Source organism: Erythrolamprus reginae, chromosome 3 (genome assembly GCF_031021105.1).
Source record: "Erythrolamprus reginae isolate rEryReg1 chromosome 3, rEryReg1.hap1, whole genome shotgun sequence".
NCBI classification, from domain to species: Eukaryota; Metazoa; Chordata; class Lepidosauria; order Squamata; family Dipsadidae; genus Erythrolamprus; species Erythrolamprus reginae.
Window position 1 is genome coordinate 203,453,108 of NC_091952.1, and position 7,897 is coordinate 203,461,004.

A 7,897-nucleotide genomic window follows, 5' to 3' on the forward strand; every position below is an offset into this window, starting at 1 on the left:
GGATGGGCTAGGGTGCCAGAATGGCGGGAACTGGCGTGAATCCGGTAAAAAATTTGCTGGCAATTTTTATTATTTATTATTTATTTATTAATCAGATTTGTATGCCGCCCCTCTCCGTAGACTCGGGGCGGCTATAGCAATAATAATACAATGTAAACAAATCTAATATTTAAGTTAATTTTAAAAACCCCAATTTAAGAAACCAATCATACATACTGACATACCATGCATAAATTTTATAAGCCTAGGGAGAAGGGTTTCCCTGCGCGAGATTTCGGCTGCTGCACATGCCCAGCAGCTGAATCTTGCTGCAGCACCTAGAGATGAGGTCAACAGCAAAAGTGCCCTGCCCGAGTTATGGCTGCATGGCCTACTTTCTGCTCTCCTGCGCTGTACGCATCTCTCTGTGCGCGACAGGGCCCTGAGCAAGTCACAGCACAGTGCTTCCAAAGGCCACAACTCATGCAGGGCGCCATTGCCATACCAAGAGATGCCTGTGGCATGGGAGACAACAGAACAGGCCGTGCGGCTGGAGCTCGGGGCTGCCTGGTCTACTCACGCCTCATGCCATCTTCTCGGCGAGGGAGAAGCCATTGCACAAGGTAAGGCAGGGGACAGAACACTTGAGCTGCTTGTGGCACAGCCACTGCTCGTGGCAGGACATGCGGGGGTGCGCAAACAGCAGAGCATGCGGCGGGGTAACTTACCTTTTCACTTCCAGCTTTTTTCCTTCTGCGCATTCGCGGAAGCAAAAAAGCTGAGAATTGTAAATTGTTAAGATACACTTGATTCACCAGGTTTTAATTTGCACTAATGTAAGTATTTGTGATATTTTTGTGTCTTATTCTATTTTTTTAAGTTACCCTTCTAATTCTACTGAATTATTAATTAGTATTATTGTACACTGCCCCAGAAATTTATTTTAGGGCTAAAATCTAGCATATTTTATTTTATTTCAATACCATTTGAACATAATGCCATGACCCTTGAGACAGTGTCTCAAAGACCGTAGGATATGTGTTCCTGTCATCAATGTCAGCTCTTTTTGATTTGGGAAAAAAATAATCTTAGAATGGGACAGCTCCAGAGGAACTGTCAGGAGACCAGACTGATCATCAAAGAGTGTGTTGTATTCAAAGCACTTGCCTGCCGCCATATTCCTAAACAAATCAGAGACTAGATAGGTGGAATATGCATATTCCTTTTCATATAATGCTACAAGAGATTTTGCCTATATACTTAAGTGTATCACTGAATGAAATAGAACTTTACCTAATAGAATATGACTTTATTTTCATCGGAAATGCACAAAATAGAGTATAATGGCAGGGCTAAGTATGTGGATTATTCATTCATTCATTCATTCTATTTGTATGCCACCTTCTCTGAGAAGGATTCATGGTAGCTAACAGTAGTCATAACATATGGAAACAACAAAATATAACAACAATAAAAACAACACAATAAAATATAATACTCTAAAAACCATGCATACAAACAGTCATTCCTTTTTCTGCCACACGAATCCCAGCGACCGATTACGTCCCACAGAGTTGGCCTTCTCCGGGTCCCGTCGACTAAACAATGTCATCTGGCAGGTCCTAGGGGAAGAGCCTTCTCTTTGGCAGCCCCGACCCTCTGGAACCAGCTCCCCCCCAGAAATTAGAATTGCCCCCACCCTCCTTGCCTTCCGTAAACTCCTTAAAACTCACCTCTGCTGTCAGGCATGGGGGAATTGAGGCATTCCCCCTCCCTCCCCCGGGCCTATATAATTTATGTATGGTATGACTGACTGTGTGTATGACTGGTTTAATAATGGGTTTTTAAAATGTTTTTTAAATGTATTAGATTTGTTGTGATACATTTAATACATTTAAAAAACATTTTAAAAAACCCATTATTAAACCAGAAAAGCCAGGTCTTGATAGCTTTCTGGAAGACCGGCAGGGTAGAGATAGTATGAATCTCCGATGACAGTTGATTCCAAAGGGTCAGAGCCACCACAGAGAATGCTTTTCCCTTATTAATTCATTCCTTTCCTAGATTTTGTCTGGATTTATATGTCCTCATCCACCATTTGCCTTGGTACAAGGCTTAGTACTTACTGTTGCCACAAAATATTTTATAATGGATTGCCACTGTTTGTGCCCTCCCTTAATTCAAGTATGTGAATTAAGCCTACATTCCTTATTGGCACATAAAAAGGAAAAAGAGAAATAATATTTATAACCACCAATATTCCTGGTCCGCTGAGCATCCGAGTAGGGAAACCAGCCCATCACGTTTTTTGGGAAATAGATCAATCTCACCAGGTATGAATAGGCTCAAAGTGTTATTTTTTATAAATAAAAAGAAGATTAAATGTTCTAAGCCCTTTTTAATAGTTGCAGGGGGGGGGGGGGGAGAGAGAAAAATATAGGACTACCAAAATTAGTGATATTATTTTAAAATAGTTTTCAATAGAAAATATGCAGGAATAACTTTTGCCTGATCATAATATGCCCCTGGTTAGGTTTAAATTAGAGGTAACTTTGAGGTAAAAACTTTCCAAATCGAACAAAGGTTTAAAAGATCTACATGTCCAGAAAATATAAACATGAGAAAAAGAACAAAAATCATTAACTAGCAAGCACAAAAAATACATGTGCTATTGTTCTTTGCTTTCTCTATGAAACCAACAATCCTTACAACAAATCTACCTCTGTATCAGTCTATTTCTTCCAGCTTACAAGTTCCAGCTTAAATCTGAGACTCAGAAGGAACTTTGTCTGATTTCTCTTCACCCTTTATTACACACTTTCTTCCTTTTTTTTCTCCCTAACTTTCACTTTTAAAATATTTATTTTGTTTTATCAACAAGAGTAAAATACAAAACAAAAAACAGGAAAACAGACAACCAAAACTAATAAAAAGGGGGGGGGAATGTGTGTGTACAAAAAAGGGTTGTGTAGAATGACCAAAATGTCAAATAACTTTCACTTCTTTTTCAAGGATACACCTTTCCCCCCACTCTAGGACAAAGGGAGTGGATTCCCTACCTTTTCAACCATGCTTCTGCCAGAATGAATGTTAACAAGTTACAAAGGGACTATTCTCTCACCAAGTGTGGTCTTTAAGAGAGAAAACAATTCACTATTAGCTTAATTCTCACTTTACATTTACCAGTATATTTAATTGTGAATATTTACCTTTATGCAAAATATAGGTAGTCCTTGACTTTATTTATTTTTATTTATTTATTTATTTATTCATTTGTCCAATACACAATACATATGGAAGAGAATAGACATGAAGTAATATATATAAAGATAATATGTAAAAATAGAGGAGAAGATATATGAAAGGAAGAAAATATATATGAGATAAAGGAAAGACAATTGGACAGGGGACGAAAGGCACACTACTGCACTTATGTACGCCCCTTACTGACCTCTTAGAAACCTGGAGAGGTCAATTCTGGAGAGTCTAAGGGAGAAATGTTGGGGGTTAGGGGTTGACACTATTGAGTCCGGTAATGAGTTCCACGCTTCGACAACTCAATTGTTAAAGTCATATTTTTTACAGTCAAGTTTGGAGCGGTTAATATTAAGTTTGAATCTGTTGCGTGTTCTTGTGTTGTTGCGGTTGAAGCTGTAGTCAGCTTATGACTGGTAACAGTAATGATTTGTTATGATGGACCACCTGAGGGTACTTACAACTGGGATCTGATGTTCCATTAATTAGGCCTCTCTGTGTTGCATTTCCAGCTATTTGCAGTGTCCTGCAGTCAAGTGATCATGCCTTTGCTGAATTCTGACATTTATTTCCTGTTCTGACAAAACCGGCTTATAGTGAACAATTGGTTTTCTTAATGACCACATGTTTGCTTAACTGTTACAAAAGGCTCATAAAAGTGGGTCAGTCATGTGACAAACCCAATTTACAAACTCACAATTTATGATTGAAATAAGCAGGCTCAATTATAATCACAAATGGAGGACTACAGGTAAACAAAGACATACCGTATATGTGTATTAACTCTGTCACAGTTCATTTCAAATTATGAGATGTAAGCATTAAGGATCTATCAGCCCTCCAAAGATCAAATATCAGCATCCAAGGTCAATTGTTTTCTTTTCTTTTTTTTTGAAATATTTTTATTAATTTTTTAAAATGTAAGACAAAACAAACAACATTTAACATGTAAAGGAGCTACAATTGCTCCGCTAAGTATAGAAGTCTTCTTAATACAGAAAAAAAAGACTAATTCTAGTTTAGATCAATACAGAAAGGTAAATTTGTCAATGAAATATCTCTATGTATACAATAATAACATAAAAATCTAAACTTTTGAATACTTTCTAGTCATTATGTAATTATAGGTAAAATAATTAAAATCAATTAGTAAAAATAAGCTTAGCTATCAAGTATCACTATATAATATATTCAACCTAGTAAATTTAACTATCCCATGCTTTATTTTAATATTGTTAATTATCCTTTTTTGCATTCCACCAATTATAAACTTTCTCCCAAGTTTTATAAAATTCTGTTTCCACTTGGTTATTTAATCATCTCGTCATCATATCCAATTCTGCACATTCCATAATTTTCCTAAAGACCTCTTCATCTTTTGGAATTTCCTTTTCTTTCCATTTTTGTGCAAATGTAATTCTTGCTGCTACTAATATATGAATTATTAAATAATATATTTCTTTTTTATATTTGGTATCAGTATTACCTAATAAGAAAAATTCTGGGGTCTTCCTAATTTCCTTATTTGTAATTTCCTTTACCCATTTTTCTACATTATTCCAATAAATTTTGGATTTTGGGCATGTCCACCATGCATGGAAATATGTGCCAATTTCTTTTTTACATTTCCAACAAATAGGTGAACCACTTGGAAACATCTTTGAAATCCTATTTGGTGGAAGATGCCATCTGTAAAACATCTTAATTTGATTTTCTTTAAAAGAGACTGATTTAGTTATTTTTCAGTTGTATATCTAAACCTTTTCCCATGTATCTAGATTTATTTCTTTTCCAAAATTTTTACACCAACTGATCATGTTATCTTTTAATATCTAACCTATCGTCTTATAGTTTATTAAATATTTATATAGCTTCCCGATGAATTTTCCTTGGTTTTGAGTTAGTAATTTCCCAAGTATATTATTATCCTTCTTAAATATGAATATTCTCGCATCTTTTGGTATCTAGAATTAATCTGGGCGTATTGCCACCAATTTATTTCTACACCTGACTCCTGCAATTCTTGTTTTGTTTTCAATTTTAATTGGTTATCAAGTAAATATCTATATTTCCATATTTTACCTTCTTTTAACAAATTAGGGTGAGAAATAGCTTCTATCGGAGAGATCCATTCTGGCATTACTAAAAAGTGATTTTTTTAAATCTCATTCCAAACATCTATTAATGCCTTTCTAATTATGTTCCTTTTAAAGTATGAATGAGTTTTGAACTTTTCATACCATACGAAGGCATGCCAACCTAGCATTAAATCATGGCCCTCTAAATTTAATAATCTTCTATTTTCCAAAATTAGCCATCCTTTTATCCACGATAGTGCTGCCACTTAATAATATAACTTCCAATTTGGGAAGGTGAGCCCTCCTCACTCTGATCTTCTAATGAACTTTGTTTTATTCTTGGTTTCTTACTTTGCCATATGAATTTTTTAGTAATCTTATTTAATTCTTTAAAAAAATTCCCTCCTGGATTTATTGGTATTACCTGAAATAAAAACAGTACTTTGGGAAGAATATTCATTTTAATTGTAGAGATTTTTCCTACTAGGGATAACTGTAGATTGTTCCATATTTCCAAGTCTTTTTTAATTTGGCCTAAAAGCTTTATATAATTGTCATTTTTTAAAGACATGACTTTAGAAGAAATCCAAATACCTAAATATTTTACTTTTTTTGTTATCTTCATATTTGTTGATTTTTCTAATTGTTTTATCTGTAAATCCGTCGTGTTTTTTATAAGTATTTGTGTCTTTCCCTTATTAGTTTTCAAACCTGCCACTTTTCCATATTCTTCTATTAAGTCTATTAATTTTGATATTGATGTCAGAGGATCTTCTATTATAAAGACCACGTCATCAGCAAATGCTTGGACTTTGTATGTTTCTTTTTAATCTTCAAACCTTTTATATCATTTTCTGTCCTTATTTTTATTAATAGTGTTTCTAATGAGCCCTCCAAGCTCGATCGAATCACAATCGGCGATCCCCCAACGTGAAAAAAGGGAGCGACAGGGACAGAGCTCTATCCCCGTCCTCCCGGCACGGCTCGATCCTCACCCAGAAGTCAGATCAATTGTTTTCTCTTTACCCTGCCACACCTTTCAAACATATATTTTATAGTCAAGATACTTAGTTACTGCTGTGTTGTATGAACAAAAATTACTATGTGGAAATAGAAATATTTTTCTGTTTTATGCATAAAAATTAGGCTCTTTCCTGGTTTTTGAAGATAAATATAGTTATGAGTCATAAATGCCCAATGAATGTATAGTATTATGCCACTGGATCAGAACTGGTGTATGAGAGAACCATGGATAAATGACACATTGCATTGTATTTTCCAGGATTGTATTTTCCAGGATATCTCAAAAATCTAATCCCCCCACTCAGAAATTATATTGCCTTCTTCATTTTACTTCTGTAACCCCATGAAGGTTTAATTGGCAGTTACCTTACACTGTGATCTCCTAGCTTTTCAAGAATCCTTTTCTTTTCTGAGAACAGCTTTTTGAGGGAAAAATGAACATTTCCTCAAGGGAATTAATTATTACCTTGGCTTGTCTAGTCATATATTTCATATGAACCTTTTGAAATTACTAAACGCATGACAGACATACTGTGCAGTTCTCAAAATCACATCATACTGTTGAGTTTTAAAACTGTGTCTAACCTCGGTTGGTCATGTATGGGGGACGAGACAGTTCAGACTACTTTTCCCGCTTCTTGTGCTGAATGACAACATTCAAACTTAAGCAATGCTAGCACTGCACTCATGTGCACTAGCCCATTGATACAGCAACCCTATTGTGCTTTCCTGATAATTATCTTGTGAAGAAGGGGTAAATGTATTAGGGTAAGAAGATGTCGAATGAATGGCAGGGGCTCATTGTCACTTAAACATTACTTCTGCAGAAAAGGAGCTCATAATGACTTTTTTTGTTCTCTCTTGCTTACAGAAAGCATTTTTAAAATTCCATCACCTGTGTCATTTATCTTTGCTTGGCAACTACAGCAGACATAACGTGTCACTATACATTATCTGGGTGTCAGAATCAGATAGCTTGAGTTGCAGAGGTGCCGAGGATTGTTGTAAGATGCAAGCCCCATTAGATTTTTCTCACTTAAGGAAATGCCCAGGAAAACAGTCCTATGGGCAGAATTGTCATATCACTAAGATGTGTAGATATTACATAGAAACATAGAAGTCTGACGGCAGAAAAAGACCTCATGGTCCATCTAGTCTGCCCTTATACTATTTTCTGTATTTTATCTTAGGATGGATATATGTTTATCCCAGGTATGTTTAAATTCAGTGTCTGTGGATATATCTACCACGTCTGCTGGAAGTGTGTTCCAAGGATCTACTACTCTTTCAGTAAAATAATATTTTCTCATGTTGCTTTTGATCTTTCCCCCAACTAACTTCAGATTGTATCCCCTTGTTCTTGTATTCACTTTCCTATTAAAAACACTTCCCTCCAGAACCTTAATTAACCCTTTAACATATTTAAATGTTTCGATCATGTCCCCCCTTTTCCTTCTGCCCTCCAGACTATACAGATTGAGTTCATTAAGTCTTTCCTGATACATTTTATGCTTAAGACCTTCCACCATTCTTGTAGCCCATCTTTGGACCCATTCAGTTTT